Source organism: Pristiophorus japonicus, chromosome 27 (genome assembly GCF_044704955.1).
Source record: "Pristiophorus japonicus isolate sPriJap1 chromosome 27, sPriJap1.hap1, whole genome shotgun sequence".
Taxonomy (NCBI): domain Eukaryota; kingdom Metazoa; phylum Chordata; class Chondrichthyes; family Pristiophoridae; genus Pristiophorus; species Pristiophorus japonicus.
This window is the reverse complement of record NC_092003.1, coordinates 2,304,807-2,328,624: the sequence shown is the minus strand read 5'-3', so window position 1 is coordinate 2,328,624 and position 23,818 is coordinate 2,304,807. Positions and strand designations below refer to the sequence as shown.

Below are 23,818 nucleotides of genomic sequence, written 5' to 3'. Positions count from 1 at the left end.
TTTTGGAGTGCGCTCACTGTTGTAATGTGGGAAACGCCAATTTGCGCACAGCAAGCTCCCACACACAGGAATGTGATAATCACCCGGATAATCGGTTTCATCATATGTTGATTGAGAGATAACTATTGGCCAGGACACCGGGATATAACTCCCCTGTTCTTCTTCGAAATAATACCCTGGGATCTTTTAAGTACACTTGAGAGGGAAAATGGGGCCTCGGTTTAACGTCTCATCCAAAAGACGACACCTCCGACAGTGCGGCGCTCCCTCAGTACTGCCCCTCCGACAGTGCGGCGCTCCCTCAGTAATGCCCCTCCGACAGTGAGGCGCTCCCTCAGTACCACCCCTCCGACAGCGCAGTGCGGCGCTCCCTCAGTACCGCCCCTCCAACAGCACGGGGCTCCCTCAGTACTGCCCCTCCGACAGTGCGGCGCTCCCTCAGTAATGCCCCTCCAACAGTGAGGCGCTCCCTCAGTACCACCCCTCCGACAGTGCGGCGCTCCCTCAGTACTGCTCCTCCGACAGCGCAGTGCAGCGCTCCCTCAGTACCGCCCCTCCGACAGCACGGGGCTCCCTCACTACTGCCCCTCCGACAGCGCAGTGCGGCGCTACCTCAGTACTGCCCCTCCGACAGCGCAGTGCAGCGCTCCCTCAGTACTGCCCCCTCCGACAATGCAGCACTCCCTCAGTACTGCACTGGGAGTGTCACCCTGGATTTTTGTGCTCAAGTCCCTGGAGTGGGACTTGAACCCACAACCTTCTGATTTAGAGGCAAGTGTGCTGCCCACTGAGCCACGGCTGACACTGTGAGATGAAGTGGGGGGGGGGGGGGGAAGGAGACTGATGTGGAGCATAAACACCGGCACGGACCTGTTGGGCCAAATGGCCTGTTTCTGTGCTGTAGCCTCGATGTAACTCTGCAAGTGACTTGGCATTTTCCTGGATTAAACACCCTTTGGTGTACGCAGGAAACAATCTCTCGAGTCAACGCCATGAGTAAACATTCTAAAGTTCACTTAAAAGATCTGATAATCCATTCCATTGCCTTGTTTGGCAAACCGTTATCTCGCCACACCTTGGGCCCGTGCAACTTATAGCCCAGGGGCAGTGGCTCACGATTTCCAAGTCTGGTCCCAGTGCAACGTTGCCAAGTTTGCTGATGATACAAAGATGGGTGGGAAAGCAAGTTGTGAGGAGGACACAAAGAATCTGCAAAGGGATATAGACAGGCTCAGTGAGTTTGGCAGATGGAGTATAATGTGGGAGAGTGTGAGGTTATCCACTTTGGCAGGTAAAATAAAAAGGATAATTATTATTTAAATGGAGAAAGATTGCAAAGTGCTGCAGTACAGTGGGACCTGGGGGTACTTGTGAATGAAACACAAAAAGTTAGTATGCAGGTACAGCAAGTGATCAGGAAGGCCAATGGTATCTTGGCCTTTATTGCAAGGGGAATGGAGTATAAAAGCAGAGAAGTCCTGCTACAACTGTACAGGGTATTGGTGAGGCCACACCTGGAGTACTGCGTGCAGCTTTGGTCTCCGTATTTAAGGAAGGATATACTTGCATTGGAGGCAGTTCAGAGAAGGTTCACTAAGTTGATTCCTGAGATGAAGAGGTTGACTTATGAAGAAAGGTTGAGTAGGTTGGGCCTCTACTCACTGGAGTTTAGAAGAATGAAAGGTGATCTTATTGAAACATCTAAGATACTAAGGGGGCTTGACAAGGTGGATGCAGAGAGGATGTTTCCCCTCGTGGGGGAATCTAGAACTAGGAGGCATAGTCTCAGAATAAGGGGCCGCCCATTTAAGACGGAGATGAGGAGGAATTTCTTCTCTCAGAGGGTTGTAAATCTGTGGAATTCTCTGCCCCAGAGAGCTGTGGAGGCTGGGTCATTGAGTATATTTAAGGCGGAGATAGACAGATTTTTGTACGATAAGGGGATAAGGGGGCGGGCAGGGAAGTGGAGCTGAGTCCATGATCGGATCAGCCATGATCGTATTAAATGGCGGAGCAGGTTCGAGGGGCCGAATGGCCGACTCCTGCTCCTATTTCTTATGTTCGTATGGTCTAGCCGAGCTACTCAATTTTAGGCAGTTAGGCCCCTGCGCCCGAATAAGGGAAAGAATAAATTTAAGGGAAGGGTTCTGACCGCTTTTAGATCTAGCATATGGTATGCAATTGGTTGCCGTGCTTGCCTAGCAACCCAGAGAAGCCACATTCATAATCGCACTACTCTTAAGTTACGGAATTATATCAAATAGGTCTGGTAATATGTGGGCAGGCCCTGGGATCGGTCTCTCTTGATTACAGGCAACCCGGCAGCCAATTTTGCACACAGCAAGCTCCCACAAACAGCGATGTGATAATGGCCGGGTCATCTGTTTTTACGTGTTGGTTGAGGGATAATTATTCGTCCGCAAGCCCGACACGAGACTCCCAAAGCAAGCGAGCCAAAGGTGGGCAGAGGAAACGCTTCAAGGGCACCCTCAAAGCCTCCTTGAAAAAGTGCAACATCCCCACCGACTCCTGGGAATCCCCTGGGCCCAAGAACGCTCAAAGTGGAGGAGAAGCATCCAGGAAGGCGCCGAACACCTCGAGCCTCTTCGCCGGGAGCACGCGGGAGCCAAGCGCAAACAGCAGAAGGAGCGTACGGCAACACAAGGACCCCACCACCCGTCCCTCTGACCACCATCTGCCCCAGACACCGCCTGTGACAGAGACTGAAGCTCCCTCATTGGACTCATCAGTCACCCGAGAACTCATGTTAGTGTGGAAGCAAGTCATCCTCGACTCCGAGGGATTGCCTGAGAAGAAGAGAAGATTGGGCACGGGACACTGGGAGAACTCCCCCTCTGCTCTTCTTCGAAATAGTGGGTGTGGGATCTTTTATACCGGCCGTTCCTTCATCGTCGCTGGGTCAAAATCCTGGAACTCCCTCCCTAACAGCACTGTGGGAGCACCTTCACCACACGGACTGCAGCGGTTCAAGAAGGCGGCTCACCACCACCTCTTCATTGAAAGTGGACATGCAGGTACAGCAGGCGGTGAAGAAGGCAAATGGTATGTTGGCCTTCATAGCGAGAGTATTTGAGTACAGGAGCAGGGAGGTCTTACTGCAGTTGTACAGGGCCTTGGTGAGGCCACACCTGGAATATTGTGTACAGTTTTGGTCTCCTAATCTGAGGAAGGACATTCTTGCTATTGAAAGAGTGCAGCGAAGGTTCACCAGACTGATTCCCAGGATGGCAGGACTGACAGATGAAGAAAGACTGGATCGACTAGGCTTGTATTCACTGGAGTTCAGAAGAATGAGAGGGGATCTCATAGAAACATATAAAATTCTGACGGGATTGGACAGGTTAGATGCAGGAAGAATGTTCCCGATGTTGGGGAAGTCCAGAACCAGGGGACACAGTCTAAGGATAAGGGGTAAGCCATTTAGGACTGAGATGAGGAGAAACTTCTTCACTCAGAGAGTGTGGAATTCCCTGCCGCAGAGAGTTGTTGAGGCCAGTTCGTTGGATATATTCAAGAGGGCCCTTACGGCTAAAGGGTTCAAGGGGTATGGAGAGAAAGCAGGAGTGGGGTACTGAAGTTGCATGATCAGCCATGATCATATTGAATGGCGGTGCAGGCTCGAAGGGCCGAATGGCCTACTCCTGCACCTATTTTCCATGTTTCTCCAGGGCAATAAATGCCGGCCTTGCCAGCAACACACACATTCCAGGAACGTATTTTTAAAAAAAAGGAAATGGTTAGGAATGAAATGAGTGAAAGGACAGGGCATTTGCAAACTGCAGTCTGACCTAGCTAGCATCACCATTCTTTATATAGCTTAGTGTTGAACACGATGCTGACAGGTTGTTATTTGCTTGTGACCCCCGCGCACTCACACTGTGGACTGGTTAATAGGACACGTGTTCGTTCAGCTGCAACCACTGCCCACATCCTCATTTAATTATTGCAGGCACAGTGAGGTCACCCCGTGGTCCTCTGCTTCGAATGTATCGGCCTCCACGTCATCGAGCCATTCGGTGTTAGCCGTGGCTCAGTGCGATGCTTCCGAATCAGAAAGCTGTGGGTTCGAGCCCCACTCCAGAGACTTGTGCCCCATAATCCAGGCCGACACTCCCCCGGTGCCAGGACTGAGGGAGTGCCGCATTGTCGGAGGGGCGGTACTGAGGGAGCGCCGCACTGTCGGAGGGGCGGTACTGAGGGAGTGCCGCACTGTCGGAGGGGCAGTACTGAGGGAGTGCCGCACTGTCGGAGGGGCGGTACTGAGGGAGCGCCGCACTGTCGGAGGGGCCGTACTGAGGGAGTGCCGCACTGTCGGAGGGGCAGTACTGAATGAGTGCCGCACTGTCGGAGGGGCGGTACTGAGGGAGTCCCGCACTGTCGGAGGGGCAGTACTGAGGGAGTGCCGCACTGTCGGAGGGGCGGTACTGAGGGAGCGCCGCACTGTCGGAGGGGCCGTACTGAGGGAGTGCCGCACTGTCGGAGGGGCAGTACTGAGGGAGTGCCGCACTGTCGGAGGGGCGGTACTGAGGGAGTCCCGCACTGTCGGAGGGGCCGTACTGAGGGAGCGCCGCACTGTCGGAAGGGCAGTACTGAGGGAGCGCCGCACTGTCGGAGGGGCCGTACTGAGGGAGCGCCGCACTGTCGGAGGGGCGGTACTGAGGGAGCGCCGCACTGTCGGAGGGGCGGTACTGAGGGAGCGCCGCACTGTCGGAGGGGCAGTACTGAGGTGGCGCCATACTGCGCTGTCGGAGGGGCAGTACTGAGGGAGTGCCGCACTGTCGGAGGGGCGGAACTGAGGGAGCCCCGCACTGTCGGAGGGGCAGTACTGAGGGGGCGCCATACTGCGCTGTTGGAGGGGCAGTACTGAGGGAGTGCCGCACTGTCGGAGGGGCCGACTTTCAGATGAGATGCTAAACCGAGGCCCCGTCTGCCCTCTCGGGTGGATGTAAACGATCCCACGGCCACTATTGGAAGAAGAGCAGGGGAGTTCTCCCCGGTGTCCTGGGGCCAATATTTATCCCTCGATCACAAAAACAGATATAAAAACAGAAGATGCTGACAATACTCAGGCAGCATCTGTGGAGAGAGAAACAAGTTAATGCCGTTGAAATCCCGGCCTCCCTGAGTCCGTACGAAGTTACTACGGACCCGGGAAGCCATCGGAAAAGCTGGTTTCCAGCGCACAATGTGCATACACTGAAAACCGGCCTCTCTGATCTGTTAGGTTTCTGGCTTTTGTCAGATCTCCCGCATATCGGGAGCGAGGACACTTGCACGGCAAGTTTGCGGGATTTACTCACCACTTTCCCAGCAAATGTCCTCGAGACTCTCGCGCCTGATAAAAGCAGGCGTATAGTCGACATTTACAAATGTAACAGTTTTAAAATACGCAAAAACACATTTTATTGTTTAAAAACCCTCCCCACTACGGTAAGTTTATTTTAAAGCATAATTTTTTTATAAACTCTTTTAAAAATCGGGAAAATATATATTTTTTTAAATACATAAATAACTTTAATTTAAATTAATAAAAATATGTTGTGCATTCTTTCTATCTTTTATTATTGTATATTAGTGGTTTTGGGGTTTGGTTCTCATTCATAATAATGTGAACTCCAACTTACGGAGTTCCCATTATTATGAATTAAAAACATCACAGGCAATCCCTCAGAATCGAGGAAGACTCTAACAATGAGTCCTTAGGTGGCTGAACAGTCCAATACGGGAGCCACAGTCCCTGTCACAGGTGGGACAGATAGACGTTGAGGGAAGGGGGAGGGTGGGACTGGTTTGCCGCACGCTCCTTCCGCTGCCTGTGCTTGGTTTCTGCACGCTCTCGGCGATGAGACTCGAGGTGCTCAGCGCCCTCCCGGATGCACTTCCTCCACTTAGGGCCGACTGGTCTTTGAGCCAGGGACTCCCAGGTGTGGGTGGGGATGTTGCACTTTATCAGGGAGGCTTTGAGGGTGGTCCCTTGTAACGTTTCCTCTGCCCACCTTTGGCCCGTTTGCCGTGAAGGAGTTCCGAGTAGAGCGCTTGCTTTGGGAGTCTCGTGTCGGGGGGACATGCGGACAATGTGGCCCCCTGCCCAGCGGAGCTGGTCGAGTGTGGTCAGTGCTTCGATGTACGTGCAGGGGCAGGGCAAGTGGGGGTGGGAGGGAGGAGAGGAAAGAACAAAGGGGAAGGTCTGTGATAGGGTGGAAGGCAGGTGAGATTAGAGAGACAAAAGGCTATGATGGAGCGAGACAAAAGGAGATGGTTGTGGGACAAGTTAAGAAACAAATGCTGGACTTAGACAGTTTCTTAAACGATAAGGGAATAAGGGGTTATAGGGAGCGGGCAGGGAAGTGGAGCTGAGTCCATGATCGGATCAGCCATGATCGTATTAAATGGCAGAGCAGGCTTGAGGGGCCGAATGGCCGACTCCTGCTCCTATTTCTTATGTTCTTGTTAACCAAGGTGTTAAAAATGTGCTGAATCAATTTGATGGCAGAGATTAGAGAGTGCACAGTGACAGACAGTGCCAAAGTACAATGACAGACAGTACCAAAGTGCTGCCAGTTATAAATGATGTGTGGTAGCACTATCTCACAATCCAACCTCTGCACTCTGAGTAGAGCCTTATATAATTATGACTTTATAACCCAACTTACCAGGATAGAATCTTATGGCACAGGAGAATCCCATTGGGGCCATCGAGCCCGTGCTGTGCCGGCTCTGTGACAGAGCGATCCAATCAGTCCCACTCCCCCCTGCACTTTCCCCACAGCCCCGGCACATTTCTCCTGTCCCAGTATTGATCCAATTCCCGGTTTGAAAGTCACGATTGAATCTGCTCCCACCGCCCTTTCAGGCAGCGCGTTCCCGATCGCAACAACTCGCTGCGTAAAAACATTCTCCTCGTCTCCCCCTCTGGTTCCATCGCCGATTATCGTCAATCCGTGTCCCTCTGGTTACCGGCCCTCCTGCCCCCGGGAACAGTCTCTCCTGATTTACTCCGTCAGAACCCCCCCCCCCCCCGTGATTGTGAACACCTCGATCAAATCTGCCCCTTAACCTTCTCTGCTCCAAGGGGAACAACCCCGGCTTCTCCAGTCTCCCCACGTCACTGAAGTCCCTCATCCGCCAGGACCGTTCTGGTCACTCTCCTCCGCACCCTCTCCAAGGCCTTCCCACCCTTCCTGATCATCACATTACAGGAAGGATGTGATTGCGCTTGAGAGGGTACAGAGGAGATTTACCAGGATGTTGCACTAGAGAGGGTACAGAGGAGATTTACCAGGATGTTGCACTAGAGAGGGTACAGAGGAGATTTACCAGGATGTTGCACTGGAGAGGGTACAGAGGAGATTTACCAGGGTGTTGCACTAGAGAGGGTACAGAGGAGATTTACCAGGATGTTGCACTACAGAGGGTACAGAGGAGATTTACCAGGGTGTTGCACTGGAGAGGGTACAGAGGAGATTTACCAGGATGTTACACTAGAGAGGGTACAGAGGAGATTTACCAGGATGTTGCACTTGAGAGGGTACAGAGGAGATTTACCAGGATGTTACACTAGGGAGGGTACAGAGGAGATTTACCAGGATGTTGCACTGGAGAGGGTACAGAGGAGATTTACCAGGATGTTACACTAGGGAGGGTACAGAGGAGATTTACCAGATGTTGCACTGGAGAGGGTACAGAGGAGATTTACCAGGATGTTACACTAGGGAGGGTACAGAGGAGATTTACCAGGATGTTGCATTAGAGAGGGTACAGAGGAGATTTACCAGGATGTTACACTAGAGAGGGCACAGAGGAGATTTACCAGGATGTTGCACTAGAGAGGGTACAGAGGAGATTTACCAGGATGTTGCACTGGAGAGGGTACAGAGGAGATTTACCAGGATGTTGCCAGGACTGGAGAATTTTAGCAATGAGGAAAGATTGGATAGGCTGGGATTTGTTTTCTTTGGAACAGAGGAGGCTGAGGGGAGAGCTGATTGAGGTGTATAAAATGATGAGGGGCCTGGATAGAGTGGATAGGAAGGACCTGTTTCCCTTGGCAGAGGGGTCAACAACCAGGGGGCATAGATTGAAAGTAATTGGGGGGAGGTTTAGAGGGGATTTGAGGGGAAATGTCTTCACCCAGAGGGCGGTGGGGGTCTGGGGCGGAACTCACTGCCTGAAAGGGTGGTAGAGGCAGAAACCCTCACTACATTTAAACAGTACTTGGATGTGCACCTGAAGTGCCGTAACCTACAGGGCTACGGACCCAGAGCGGGAAAGTGGGATTAGGCCGGGGTAGCTCTTGGTCGGCTGGAACGGACACGATGGGCCGAAATGGCCTCCTTCCGTGCTGTAAATTTCTATGATTCTAAAGGGCCATGCCCAGAATTGTGCACAATACTCCAGTTGGGCCTATCAGAGTGATTTATAAACAACGGTATTGTAGAATTGTTTGCAGACACTTCCTGGATCGGATCTATGCCGTACACTCTATTATCTGCAGTGAAACACTGCCACCTCCTGTACAGCAGCTAAGTCACCGCATTTATTTCCAAACTATTCTTGCAGCCTCTCTCACCCCTCCCTCCCACGTTAATGCCATAACTCCTGCCCTTAGGAAAGCATCAGTCCACATTCAGTTATTATAACTCAGAAATCATGCCAGAGATCTCGTGCAAACCCACTGACGCCAAACCTCCATTCTTGGTCTCTTGCCCATCCCCCGATTTCCATCGCTCCGCCATTGGTGGCCGTGCCTTCAGCTGCCTGGGCCCCAAGCTCTGAAATTCCCATGGCAGTACCGAGGGAGCACCGCACTGTTGGAGGGGCGGTACTGAGGGAGCGCCGCACTGTCGGAGGGGCAGTACCGAGGGAGCGCCGCACTGTCGGAGGGGCAGTACCGAGGGAGCACCGCACTGTCGGAGGGGCAGTACCGAGGGAGCGCCGCACTGTCGGAGGGGCGGTACCGAGGGAGCGCCGCACTGTCGGAGGGGCAGTACTGAGAGAGCGCCGCACTGTCGGAGGGGCGGTACTGAGGGAGCGTCGCACTGTTGGAGGGGCAGTACTGAGAGAGCGCCGCACTGTCGGAGGGGCAGTACTGAGGGAGCGTCGCACTGTTGGAGGTGCTGTCTTTCAGATGAGATGTTAAACCGAGGCCCCGTCTGCCCTCTCAGGTGGATGTAAAAGTTCCCACGGGCAATATTTGGAAGAAGAGCAGTGGAGTTCTCCCCGGTGTCCTGGGGCCAATATTTATCGCTCAACCAACATCACTAAAACAGATGATCCGGTCATTATCAGGTTGCTGTTTGTGGGAGCTTGCTGTGCGCAAATTGTATAACGTTACAACAGTGACTACACTCCAAAAAAGTACTTAATTGGCTGTAAAGCGCTTTGGGATTGGACAGGTTAGATGCAGGAAGAATGTTCCCGATGTTGGGGAAGTCCAGAACCAGGGGATACAGTCTTAGGATAAGGGCTAGGCCATTTAGGACTGAGATGAGGAGAAACTTCTTCACTCAGAGAGTTGTGAACCTGTGGAATTCAGAGAGTTGTTGAAGCCAGTTCATTGGATATATTCAAGAGGGAGTTAGATATGGCCCTGACTGCTAAAGGGATCAAGGGGCATGGAGAGAAAGCAGAAAAGGGGTACTGAGGTGAATGATCAGCCATGATCTTATTGAATGGTGGTGCAGGCTCGAAGGGCCGAATGGCCTATTCCTGCACCTATTTTCTATGTTTCTTTGGTCATGAAAGGCTTTCTTTTTTCTGGTCTAACCAAGCTTCAATACAAGTTTAATATATCCCTTCTGCTTTTGAATTCTCTCCCACTAGAAGTTAACCTAATTTCTTGGTTGGCTTTTTACCAATGGCCGTGGTCACCTGACGACTTGTGCCAGCATGGGCTGATGTGGTTTCCCTGCTTTGGCTTTTATGAAGCAACAGTCTTCATCTCTTGCCAAAAGCCGCTGTGACCTTTGGGGAAATATTTTTAGATCTGCTTCAGGTTGAGCTGTTCGTCACAGTATGGGCTTCTGATGGTGTCATCATCTCTGGTACTCGCACAAAGAACGGATGGAGACACATGAATCATTCATTAGTCACAGAACTGGATTCACTCCCTTGGAATTCACTGGAATGCACACATTTATAATGTTTGCTGGTATAATTTCCGTTGCTAAATCATTTTTGTAAACCACAAATTGAAATATGTGTGTTTTTCTTTATTCATTCACGGGATGTGGGCTTCGCTGGCAAGGCCGGCATTTATTGCCCATCCCTAATTGTCCAAGCTCATGCTCTACAGGGCTGTAGTGATACCCGCCCTCCTGTATGGCTCAGAGACATGGACCATGTACAGTAGACACCTCAAGTCGCTGGAGAAATACCACCAACGGTGTCTCCGCAAGATCCTGCAAATCCCCTGGGAGGACAGACGCACCAACGTTAGCGTCCTCGACCAGGCGCAACACCCCCAGCATCGAAGCACTGACCACACTCGACCAGCTCCGCTGGGCAGGGGGCCACATTGTCCACATGCCCCCAGACACGAGACTCCCAAAGCGAGCGCTCTACTCGGAACTCCTCCACGGCAAACGAGCTCAAGGTGGGCCAGAGGAAACGTTACAAGGGACCACCCTCAAAGCCTCCCTGATAAAGTGCAACATCCCCACCGACACCTGGGAGTCCCTGGGCCCAAAGACCAGTCCGCCCCTAAGTGGAGGAAGTGCATCCGGGAGGGCGCTGAGCACCTCGAGTCTCGTCGCCGAGAGCGTGCAGAAACCAAGCGCAGGCAGCGGAAGGAGCGTGCGGCAAACCAGTCCCATCCTCCCCTTCCCTCAACCACTGTCTGTCCCACCCTCCCCTTCCCTCAACCACTGTCTGTCCCACCTGTGACAGGGACTGTGGCTCTCGTATTGGACTGTTCAGTCACTTGAGAACTCACTTTTAGAGTGGAAGCAAGTCTTCCTCGATTCCGAGGGACTGCCTGTGATGATGATGATGAAGGTACTCCCACAGTGCTGTTAGGGAGGGATTGTGACCCAGCGACGATGAAGGAACGGCCGATATATTTCCAAGTCGGGAATGTGTGTGACTTGGAGGGGAACGTGGAGTTTATGGTGTTCCCAGGCACCTGCTGCCCTTGTCCTTCATCGCCAGCCCTTATACATGGCCTTCGACCTTACAAAGGCCTTTGACACTGTCAACCGCGAGGGTCTATGGAGCGTCCTCCTCCGTTTCGGGTGCCCCCAAAGGTTTGTCACCATCCTCCGCCTGCTCCACGCGACATGCAGGCCGTGATCCTGACCAACGGATCCATCACAGACCCAATCCATGTCCGGATCGGGGTCTAACAGGGCTGCTTCATGGCCCCAATCCTCTTCATAATCTTTCTCGCCGCCATGCTCCACCTCACAGCCAACAAGCTCCCCGCTGGAGTGGAACTAATCTACAGAACCAGTGGGAACCTGTTCAAACTACGCTGCCTCCAGACTAGGTCCACCCCAATCTCGGTCGTCGAGCTACAGTACGCGGACGACGCCTGCGTCTGTGCACATACAGAGACTGGACTCCAGGACATGGTCGACGTATTTACTGAGGCGTATAAAAGCATGGGCCTTACGCTAAACATCAGTAAGACAAAGGTCCTCCACCAGCCTGTCCTCACCGCCCAGCACTGCCCCCCAGTCATCAAGATCCACGGCCCGGCCCTGGACAACGTGGACCATTTCCCATACCTCGGGAGCCTCCTATCAACAAGAGCAGACATTGGCGACGAGATCCAACACCGCCTCCAGTGCGTCAGTGCAGCCTTCGGCCGCCTGAGGAAAAGAGTGTTTGAAGACCAGGCCCTCAAATCCACCACCAAGTTCATGGTCTACAGGGCTGTAATAATACCCGCCCTCCTGTATGGCTCAGAGACATGGACCATGTACAGTAGACACCTCAAGTCGCTGGAGAAATACCACCAACGCTGTCTCCGCAAGATCCTACAAATCCCCCGGGAGGACAGACGCACCAACGTTAGCGTCCTCGACCAGGCCCAACATCCCCAGCATCGAAGCACTGACCACACTCGACCAGCTCCGTTAGGCAGGCCACATTGTTCGCATGCCAGACACGAGACTCCCAAAGCGAGCGCTCTACTCGGAACTCCTTCATGGTAAACGAGCCAAAGGTGGGCAGAGGAAACGTTACAGGGGACCACCCTCAAAGCCTCCCTGATAAAGTGCAACATCCCACCCACACCTGGGAGTCCCTGGGCCAAAGACCAGTCCGCCCTAAGTGGAGGAAGTGCATCCGGGAGGGCACTGAGCACCTCGAGTCTCGTCGCCGAGAGCATGCAGAAACCAAGCGCAGGCAGCGGAAGGAGCGTGCGGCAAACCAGTCCCACCCTCCCCTTCCCTCAACCACTGTCTGTCCCACCTGTGACAGAGACTGTGGCTCTCGTATTGGACTGTTCAGTCACCTAAGGACTCGTGTTTCGAGTGGAACCAAGTCTTCCTCGATTGCGAGGGACTGCCGATGATAATGATGAGGCGGTAGAGGTCGCGGGTTTGGGAGGTGCTGCCGAAGAAGCCTTGGCGAGTTGCCGCGGTGCATCTTGTAGATGGTACACACTGCAGCCACGGTGCGCCGGTGGTGGAGGGAGGGAGGGAGTGTTGAAGGTGGGGGAGGGAGTGAGTGTTGAAGGTGGGGGGAAGCGTGTCGATCGAGTGGCTGCTTTGTCCTGGATGGTGTCGAGCTTCTCGAGTGTTGGAGCTGCAACTCACCCAGGCAAAGTGGGGAGTGTTCCATCAGGAATATTGGGTGGCAGTGTGAGCTGCGAGGAGGATGCTATGAGGCTGCAGAGTGACTTGGATAGGTTAGGTGAGTGGGCAAATGCATGGCAGATGAAGTATAATGTGGATAAATGTGAGGTTATCCACTTTGGTGGTAAAAACAGAGAGACAGACTATTATCTGAATGGTGACAGATTAGGAAAAGGGGAGGTGCAACGAGACCTGGGTGTCATGGTACATCAGTCATTGAAGGTTGGCATGCAGGTACAGCAGGCGGTTAAGAAAGCAAATGGCATGTTGGCCTTCATAGCGAGGGGATTTGAGTACAGGGGCAGGGAGGTGTTACTACAGTTGTACAGGGCCTTGGTGAGGCCACACCTGGAGTATTGTGTACAGTTTTGGTCTCCTAACTTGAGGAAGGACATTCTTGCTATTGAGGGAGTGCAGCGAAGGTTCACCAGACTGATTCCCGGGATGGTGGGACTGACCTATCAAGAAAGACTGGATCAACTGGGCTTGTATTCACTGGAGTTCAGAAGAATGAGAGGGGGTCTCATAGAAACGTTTAAAATTCTGACGGGTTCAGACAGGTTAGATGCAGGAAGAATGTTCCCGATGTTGGGGAAGTCCAGAACCAGGGGTCACAGTCTAAGGATAAGGGGTAAGCCATTTAGGACCTATGATTCTATGTTTCTATTCCTCCTGACCCGTGACCTGTAGATGGTGGAAAGGCTTTGGGGAGTCAGGAGGTGAGAATAATACAGCAGAGAAGGAGGCCCTCCAGCCCAGTGAGCCTGTGCACTTGAGAGTTGTGATCGACAAGTTGTCTGATGCCTTCGACAGCACCTCCCTAAGTACGTTTGCACCCGAGTGACCCTGGAGATGGAGCACGTGTGTCCACCGGCACGCTCGAGGCCTTCTGCGACAAGCAGGTACTGGAGGGACTGGAGAACATCATCCCCCCGGGAACGAAATCTTAATTTGATTTCTTAAGTTTCGCTTCAAATTTATTAATTTGCAGTATAAAACTCGGCTGAACCGTGTCCTAACTCACACCCAGTCCCGCTCACCCATCACCCCCTGTGCTCACTGACCCGTGTCCTAACTCGCACCCAGTCCCGCTCACCCATCACCCCCTGTGCTCACTGACCCGTGTCCTAACTCGCACCGAGTCCCACTCACCCATCACCCCCTGTGCTCACTGACCCGTGTCCTAACTCGCACCCAGTCCCGCTCACCCATCACCCCCTGTGCTCACTGACCCGTGTCCTAACTCACACCCAGTCCCGCTCACCCATCACCCCCTGTGCTCACTGTCCCCGTGTCCTAACTCGCACCCAGTCCCACTCACCCATCACCCCCTGTGCTCACTGTCCCCGTGTCCTAACTCACACCCAGTCCCACTCACCCATCACCCCCTGTGCTCACTGTCCCGTGTCCTAACTCACACCCAGTCCCACTCACCCATCACCCCCTGTGCTCACTGACCCGTGTCCTAACTCGCACCCAGTCCCGCTCACCCATCACCCCCTGTGCTCACTGACCCGTGTCCTAACTCGCACCCAGTCCCGCTCACCCATCACCCCCTGTGCTCGCTGCCCCGTGTCCTAACTCGCACCCAGTCCCACTCACCCATCACCCCCTGTGCTCGCTGCCCCGTGTCCTAACTCACACCCAGTCCCACTCACCCATCACCCCCTGTGCTCACTGCCCTCTGTCCTAACTCACACCCAGTCCCACTCACCCATCACCCCCTGTGCTCGCTGACCTACATTGGCTCCCGGTTAAGCAATGCCTCGATTTCCAAATTCTCCATCCTTGTTTACAAATCCCTCCATGGCCCTCGCCCCTCCCTATCTCTGTAATCACCTCCAGCCCTACAACCCCCCGAGATGTCTGCGTTCCTCTAATTCTGCCCTCCTGAGCATCCCTGATTATAATCGCTCCACCATCGGTGGCCGTGCCTTCAGCTGCCTGGGACCCAAGCTCTGGAACTCCCTCCCTAAACCTCTCCACCTCTCTCTCCTCCTTCAAGAAACTCCTTAAAACCGACCTCTTTGACCCAGCTTTCGGTCACCTGCGCTAATTTATATCTAGAGGACCAGAATACCAGGGGGTAGAATTTATGCTGCATCTGTTAGCCCTGGTTAGACCACACCTGGAGCACTGTGAGCAGTTCCGGGCCCCACACCTCAGGGAGGGTATATTGGTCTTGGAGGGAGTGCAGTGTAGGTTTACCAGAATGGTACCCGGACTCCATGAGGAGAGGATTACACAAATCAGGGTTGTATTCTCTGGGGTATATTTGAAGGGGCTGCTCCTCAAATTCTGGTTACACTTCTGTCCCACACTCCTGATCTTTGGACACCCTGTGCGGAGGGGAGCGGGTAGGTCCGAGGGCCTCCTCGTAGGACTGCTCCTGGGCCTAGCCAAGGGGGGCCATCAGCCGGTCCAGGCAGCGGGCGGTCGAGGGGGTCGTTCAGCCCGACTGCCCGCCTCTCTTCCGCGGTTACATCCTGAGCCAGGGTGTCCCTGGAGATGGAGCACGCGGTGTCCACCGGTACGCTCGCGGCCTTCCGCGAGAGGTGGGCATCGGAGGGACTCTGGAGTGCATCATCACCCACCGGGAACAGGATTTTAATTTGAACCACGTCAAAAGTTTAATTTGTTTGTCGGTTTTAATGCCCCCCCACCCCCTTATAGCCAGGGGGCACGTCTAGAATTTGTGTTTTGGTGCACTCAGGAAAAAATGAACAAAAAAAACCAGGGGGCACCGAAAAAGGTTTTGGAGTGTGACCCCCGCCCCCTTTCAGGGGGCATTTGATTGTTTTTTGCAAAATAATTGTATTCCCTCGGGTTGATGGCCACCTTGGCCAGACTGAGGAGCAGTCCTCCGAGTGGCCCTCTGACTTCCCCCACACCGGCCACTCAGAGGGCTGTGACTCTTTGGAATTCTCTACCCCAGAGGGCTGTGGATGTTCAACAACAACCAACAGCATTTATATAGCTCCTTTAATGTAATGAAACGTCGCAAAAGCAGGGAGGTCCTGCTAAAACTGTTCAGGGTATTGGTGAGGCCGCACCTGGAGTACTGCGTGCAGTTTTGGTCACCTTACTTAAGGAAGGATATACTAGCTTTGGAGGGGGTACAGAGACGATTCACTAGGCTGATTCCGGAGATGAGGGGGTTACCTTATGATGATAGATTGAGTAGACTGGGTCTTTACTCGTCGGAGTTCAGAAGGATGAGGGGTGATCTTATAGAAACATTTAAAATAATGAAAGGGATAGACAAGATAGAGGCAGAGAGGTTGTTTCCACTGGTCGGGGAGACTAGAACTAGGGGGCACAGCCTCAAAATACGGGGGAGCCAATTTAAAACCGAGTTGAGAAGGAATTTCTTCTCCCAGAGGGTTGTGAATCTGTGGAATTCTCTGCCCAAGGAAGCAGTTGAGGCTAGCTCATTGAATGTATTCAAATCACAGATAGATAGATTTTTAACCAATAAGGGAATTAAGGGGCGGGTGGGTAAGTGGAGCTGAGTCCACGGCCAGATCAGCCATGATCTTGTTGAATGGCGGAGCAGGCTCGAGGGGCTAGATGGCCTACTCCTGTTCCTAATTCTTCTGTTCTTATGTAAGGCGCTTTGCAGGAGTATTATGAGATTAAATATTTGACACCGAGCTGCATAAGTAGAAATTAGGGCTGACTGGGTCAAAGAGATATGTTTTTAGGAGCATCTTAAAGGAGGAGAGAGAGGCGGAGAGGTTTAGAGCTCCAGAGCTTGGGGCCCAGGCAGCTGAAGGCACAGCCACCGATGGTGGAGCGATGATAATCAGGGATGCTCAAGGAGGGTAGAATTAGAGGAGCGCAGACATCTCATTGCTGAGTCGTTGAGTATATTCAAGACAGCGATGGTTAGATTTTTGTGTATTAAGGGAATGAAGGGATATGGGGATGGGGCGGGAAGGTGGGGGGGGGGAATTCGAGGTGGAAGATCAGCCATGAGCTTATTGAATGGCGGAGCGGACTCGAGGGGCCGAGGGCCCGACTCATAACAACATAAGAAATAGGAGCAGGAGTCGGCCATTCGGCCCCTCGAACCTGCTCCGCCATTGAATAAAATCAATGGCTGATCTTCTACTTCAACTCCACTGATGTGATCATGGACTTAATTCCTATGTTCAATTGTTCTTTACGATCGCGGGAGAAAAATGCGAGCGATGGGGTGCATCATCACCCCCTCCCCCCCCCCCCGGCAACCAAATTTTAATTTGACTGTTTAATGTCTAAAGTTGAATTTGTTAATTTGTCGGTTCTAGTGCGCCTTTTTAAGTTGGGGGAGGGGTGGAGCACTTGATTTATAGTTTAATTAAAATAGCTGTGAGAGAAAATGTTGACTGGGTTTAATAAATGGAGGAGATCCCATTCTGGCCCTAAAGGGGGCCAAATGGCCATTAAATTAGGCGCCAAAACAGTTGACCCGGAAGTGATCATCCATTGACCAAATAGAAATGTCCCTGGGCAAGATTTGAAGATGGCAAAATACAGTAATTATTATTCTTGCCGGCGACAATGCAATAATGCGGGGCTGGTTTTGAAAAATAATGGAAGGAAAGTTGGTGAATAAGAGGGGAAGGGTGTGTTACCCAGCATGCCTCGCCGGCTGCCTATAAAACACGTGACAGGGGGCGGCGCTCGGCCATTTTGAAGCAGCTTGGCCAGAGGTGAGTGAAGGAAGAGGGTGATGGCGGACAATCCGCCGCCATCCTGCCGCCCCGCCGGCGTTTCCCCAACCATTGGCGGTCAGGCGGCTTGTGCGGCGGCCCAGCTTTCATCCGCTGCGGTTATTTCCGTCCCGATGGCTCTCTGTTGCTCTCTCCATGATGAAGACTTTACACAGACCTGTGATGACCCATGACCCGTGATTACTGTTACTGTCTGAGATGGGAGCTGCAGCCACCACGCCTGTGCAAACTTTTTTTTGCCCAAAAAATTAAGTTCATCTTTTCAAACCCTCCCCCCCCGTCCCCCAGAAAGTTTTAATGCAGAATTAGTGACCTTTTTAATATCAAAAGATAAACTTTGCAAAAAAGGCAAGTTAGGATTTTTTTTTTTAAACTTCCCCAAAAAGTTATATTGTAAACTTTTTTTTAAAAAAAGAGGCAATATTGAACTCCTTTATCTGCATTCTCACTGACTTTCCATTCTGAAATCTTCTGCACTTTTTTTTTTGGCCTGAGTTTTTAGGAAAAAAAAGTTTTAATTTGCTCCAAAAAAATAGACATTTCCAAATTTGGTTAACTTGGAAGATTTCTCTCTTTTTTTTATAATTTTGCATGCAATCTTATAAAGACTTGTGTCTTTAAATGGTACAGTCATGGTTTGCATTTAGTAAAGTTGCAAATTACTGATTCTGGGGATGTGGTTTGAAGTTATAATTTTGCTCCGTGGTGTTTTGACTTTAATGCGCGGCTGTGTATACTTTTAGAAAAAAAGTTGCAGACCCGTGAGGTTTTTCTAATTGCGTTCTTGTATTTCAGACGCAGTGAGGATGGTGTTGGCTGGATCAGGTAACTTGAGCGGTTTATACTTGGCGCGTACATCAATAGCTGCATTTAAGGGGAAACTATCTTAAACACAGGAGGGAGAAAGGGGATGGTGGTTGGGTTAGATAAAGTATGAACTCTGGTATAGACTAGTTGGGCCCAATGCCCCCTCTCTGTGCTGGCTGGTTGATGTAATTAGTTAAGGATAATGTTTTGAGACTGAAGATAAACAGAAAATAGGAGCAGGAGTAGGCCATTCGGCCCCTCGAGCCTGCACCGCCATTCAATATGGTCATGGCTGATCCTCTATCCCAACACCATATTCCTGCTTTTTCCCCATACCCCTTGATGCCTTTTGTGTCTAGAAATCTATCTCCCTCTTAAATATATTCAGTGACTAGGCCTCCACAGCCTTCTGTGGTAGAGAATTCCACAGGTTCACCACCCTCTGAGTGAAAACATTTCTCCTCATCTCGCTCCTAAATTTCCGACCCCGTATCCTGAGACTGTGTGACCCCTTGTTCTAGACTTCCCAGCCCCGGGGAAACATCCTCCCCGCATCCAGTCTGTCCAACCCCCGTCAGAATTTTATACCTTTCAATGAGATCCCCCTCTCTCATTCTTTTAAACTTTGTATAGTGCCAGTGAGAAGGTACATACCATACCAGCCGTGTTCTTACTTGGCTTGTTCAAGCATTCGTGGTTGGTGTACTTGGCACTGACACCATAAATCGGAGCCGGCCATTCGGCCCCTCAGCCTGCTCCGCCATTCAATACGAATACACAGTGGCTGATCTACCAATTTCACTTTCCTGCCCGATCTCTGTTTTGCATATACTCAAAAGACTGAGCCTCCACAGCCCTCTGGGGCAGAGAATTCCAAAGATTCACCACCCTCCGAGTAAAAAAAATTCCTCCTCATCTCTGTCCTAAATGGCCGACTGCTTATCCCGCGATGGAGAGGTATAGGGTGGGCAGGAAGGGAGTTGAGGACATGGATTTTAGATGGTGGGGCAGAGGGAGCTGGGGAACCAATGCAAGTTAGAGGACTGGGGTAATATGCAAATAGTCAGGTAGGGTTGGCTAGCCCGTGGTTTATTGTGTGGCTCCCTGGTCCCACTATTAATGCCGGGAGCCTCGACAGCGCTGAGGGTTATGGATCACTTCTAGTAATGAAATAATTGGGTACGGTGGTACAGTGGTTATATCACTGGACCAGCAATCCAGACCCTGGGCTAATGATCCAGAGACCCGAGTTCAGGTTCCACCACGGCAACTGAGGAATTTAAATTCAGCAATAAATCGGCAATAAAAAAAACTCGTGTCAGTAATGGTGACCCGTGAAACTACTGGATGTCCTGTAGGGGAGGAAATCTGTCGCCCTTACCCGGTCTGGCCGATAGGTGACTCCAGACCCACAGCAATGTGGCTGGCTCTTTAACTGCCCTGTGGAATGGCCTAGTGGCTCACCGCCACCTTCTCGAGGGCAGTTGGGGATGGGCAATAAATGCTGGTAAATAAATTTTAAAAAGTTGCATAAAGCTGGATCAGGGGCAGCAGATTCAGTGCCACAAAGATGATTTCTATGAACTCTCTCTTTCTGCATGTACCGTGTAGAAGCTTTTCCGGATACTGAGTAGCACTGAGCTGCCCCTCAATGCGATCTAACCATTAAAAGGTGCTGGGACACCCACCTTTTGCAGAACTGCCCATCAACGCTCGGTGAAAAGCTCTGCCCTGGTAGTTGCACCATCTGGCAGATTCTGACGCCTCCCATTTAATTTGGACAATCTCTGTAATCTTCCTTGGTCTTTGCATGGGAATCCTAACCGGAAATCTGCTCTCTGAATTGTTAGAATGATTCAACTGTCTTCATTCTTACAGGTTCTGTCGGTTCCAGTCTCGGCTTGTGCTCTACAGGTGGGTGTCATCTTTTGGTTCTCCTCTAGAAAATCTGCAGTTGCTATTTAAATCCTGTAAATTGGGAATCGCCACTTGCTCAATCCAAAACTGGGGCCATAAATACAAGATAGTCACGTGTCGATCCAACAAGGGAAATGGAGAGGGTGTGGAACTCACTGCCACAGGACAGGGAGTGGTTGTGGAAAAATGCTTGGATGCTTTCAAAAGCTTCACTCGGTTGATTCCGGAGATGAGGGGGTTGACTTATGAGGAAAGGTTGAGGAGGTTGGACCTTTACACATTGGAATTCAGAAGAATGAGAGGTGACCTTATCGAAACGTACAAGATTGAGGGGGCTCGACACGGTGGATACAGAGAGGATGTTTCCACTGATGGGGGAGATTAGAACTAGGGGGCATGGTCTTAGAATAAGGGGACCGCCCATTTAAAACTGAGATAAGGAGGAATTTCTTCTGAAGGTTGTATGGAATTCTCTACTTGGCTGGGTCATTGAATAAATTTAAGACAGAGATAGACAGTTTCTTAAACGATAAGGGGGCGGGCAGGGAAGTGGAGCTGAGTCCATGATCGGATCAGCCATGATCGTATTAAATGGCGGAGCAGGCTCAAGGGGCCGAATGGCCGACTCCTGCTCCGATTATGTAAAAGAGCGAGGGAGAGAAATAGAAAGATATGCTGAAGGAATTGGATGAAATGGGTGGAGCATAAACACCAGCCCAGACTGGATGGGCCGAATGGCCTGTTTCTGTGCTATGTAATGGGGCACTTTTGCAAACTTTTTATCTCGCAAACTTTCCGCATTACAGCACTTGGAAACTGCCGGGTCAGTTTAAACTCCCTTGTGCAAGGTTGGGGTCTCTTCAGCCTGTGGTACTGCACGTGGCCCTTTCTGGAAATTGGGGGAACGAGCCTGTACAGGAAGGGAAACAGCAGAGCCTTACCCGGAGGGACAGGTTACTGGGAGATTTATGGCCAATGTGGAATCTCATCCAGTATCCTTGGCTCTGTGGGTCACAGTACGTGCAAGGGGCTGTTTGCACTATTCTTGCTGCTGAAGCATTGAGCCAGCCATGTGGAGGTTTGTACCTGGCAGGACGCGTTTAGTTTCCAGACTCTGGTTTGGCAACGGGGGTTCGGTGTAGTCTGTGGACTGAAACTGCTGTTGCAATGATGATCAATAACAGACAAGCATATATCTGATTTAAGACTTGATGCCTAACTTGTGCTGAGAACAGCAGCTGCCACCCCCCCCTCAAAATGCTGTGGGTAATTGTCTGGCGAGCAGTCCTTCCTAACCCTCCTGTTTCTCCCCATGGCAGGTTCCGGGGCTGGGAGTCGCCCTTCTGCTGAGCTCTCTCCTCAGGTAGGAATTGTGTGCTGGGACAAAGCTGTAGGCAGGGCAATGTAACTGGGTTTGCCTTCCAAGGGGGCAGTTGCCAGTGTTGTCACTCGCATTTCAGTACTACAACAGAAACACTCATTCTACCCTTCGAAAGAGTCACTTTGAACGGTGTAGATACACTCAATTCAGTCAGAAGGTTGTGGGTTCATGTCCCACTCCAGCACACACACACACCTACACGTCCAGGGAGCGCTGTATTGTCGGAGGTGCCGTCTTTCATAAGAAATAGGAGCAGGAGTCGGCCATACGGCCCCTCAAGCCTGCTCCACCATTTAATACGATCGTGGCCTCCACTTCTCTGCCCTCTCCCCATAATGTTCAGATGAGACGTTAAACCGAGGCCCCGTCTGCCCTCTCGGGTGGATGTAAAAGATCCCGGGGCCACTATTGGAAGAGGAGCAGGGGGAGTTCTCCCCGGTGTCCTGGGGCCAATATTTATCCCTCGACCAACATCACTAGAAACATAGAAAATAGGTGCAGGAGTAGGCCATTCGGCCCTTCGAGCCTGCACCGCCATTCAATGAGTTCATGGCTGAACATGCAACTTAAGTACCCCCACTCCTGCTAGAACTATAAAATCAGGTCATGGTCACATTGCTGTTTTGTGGGAGCTTGCTGTGTGCAAATTGGCTGCTGCGGTTCCCACATTACAACAGTGACTACGCTCAAAAGGTACTGATTGTAGAAGGTGCTATATAAATGCAAGACTTGTTTTCAGAGGCCAGGTGAAGTCTCCATGAGCTGCCTCATGTACTTGCCTAGACTAGCCCCTAGCCTTCCCCTTGAATGAATCTCTGCGATCTGACTCAACCCGATCAGCAATTTTAATGCAATGCGTCAGTACAATGAATGCACTAAGCCCAGTGAGCCACAGCGAATTTATTCAGGAACCCAGTGTACCTGCTTGTGTACTGAAATAGCTCTAGCGACAACACTGGAATTCACAGCTTTTCTTGGCGACCGTTGAGGTGGGAGGTTTTTTTTTTTGGCATCCAAAGGATGACTTAAACTGAAGTCTCGTTCGTCTGATAACCTGGTGCTGAACAAAAGCATGGTGGAGTTCTGATGGTGCAACTGAGCCGGCTGTGAGGGGGTGCTGGGGGCTTTGTGCTTGGTATTGAGCCTCTTGTGTGTGTCTCTCTCTCTCCATTGTAGGCCACATACAACGGACCCGGAGGGATTGCCCACGAGGAACTCGTGACTGGTGAGTGACGTTGTCTTGGAAATAGTCCAGCAGCCCTAGTAATTCTGATGGGTGGTGGGGGGGGGGGAGCGTGCGATGTGCTGAGTTAGCGCGGGAGTTAGGGTGCTACGATACACCGAGGGTGGGAAAATCCTAAGTTTCCAACCGCTGGGTATTCCATCTGGCTTGGTAGTGGTGCCCCCCATGGCCGAATAGCTCGCTAATTTAGGGTCCTCTGATGCAACCCCAAGTGAGGAGTTCACGGCTGTGGTTTGGGGGAGCGAGAGAGGGGGACGTGAGCCGGGGCCCGGTTTGAAAGGATGATAACGGGCATTGGCCCGTGAGCGGACGACAGACTCTTGTCGGGTGATGCACTGAAGTCACCAAAGCCCTGATCGAACCAGCTGGCCTCCAGCGGACCGTGTTCCCTTCCCACCACCCTCCCGTCACCTCTATAAACTGCTTTGTTCTCTCCTTCAGGTGCCGTTCTGCAGTGCAGGGGGAAATCAGCGATGATGGGTGAGTGTTCTCCTGTATTTTCAAATCCCTCTGTGGCCTTGCCCCTCCCTATCTCTCATCTCCAGTCCCACAACCCCCCCCCCCCCCCCCCCCAAGATATCTGCGCTCCTCTAATTCTGCCCTCTTGAGCATCTCTGATTATAGTCGCCTTCTGTTACCTGGAACTCCCTGCCTAAACCGCTCCATCTACATATTAACACAGGCTGTTGAATAATGCCCATCTCAGGGGCATCTATGATCAGACCCATGATCCTGGCAGTTCTGCAGGATTTTCCAGTTGGCAGTTCCTCGGGGGTGTTAGTAAGCTGTGTGTGGATGGCATTGTACCTGAGGCCACATTGACCATGTCTGAGCAAGGCTTTTTATCTCTCTAGGGCTGGCCCAGACCTGATGGGCAGTTAGTCATAGCGCAGAAGGAGGCCGTTCAGCCCATTGTGCCTGTGCTGGCTCT

The 23,818-nt window shown here is 51.7% G+C and overlaps 1 long non-coding RNA gene and 1 other non-coding gene across 6 annotated transcripts in view; both read left to right on the top strand.

The window, feature by feature from the left end:
- LOC139239409 (uncharacterized) overlaps positions 1 to 23,818 on the top strand; it is a 51,768-nt gene that overhangs the window by 21,103 nt on the left and 6,847 nt on the right. For 2 of the 5 annotated variants that reach the window (XR_011588652.1, XR_011588649.1), the window contains exons 2-6: positions 18,335 to 18,364; positions 20,225 to 20,260; positions 21,583 to 21,626; positions 22,821 to 22,869; positions 23,329 to 23,367. This is a non-coding gene — a long non-coding RNA (uncharacterized lncRNA). Of the gene's footprint in view, positions 1 to 13,511; positions 13,724 to 17,499; positions 17,519 to 17,867; positions 17,888 to 18,334; positions 18,365 to 20,224; positions 20,261 to 21,582; positions 21,627 to 22,820; positions 22,870 to 23,328; positions 23,368 to 23,818 lie in introns of those variants that run through there. The other 3 variants (XR_011588648.1, XR_011588650.1, XR_011588651.1) reach the window with 3 other exon arrangements.
- Positions 19,909 to 19,981, top strand: LOC139239553 (small nucleolar RNA SNORD26). Its single transcript, XR_011588671.1, has one exon. It is a non-coding gene; the product is annotated as a small nucleolar RNA SNORD26 (small nucleolar RNA).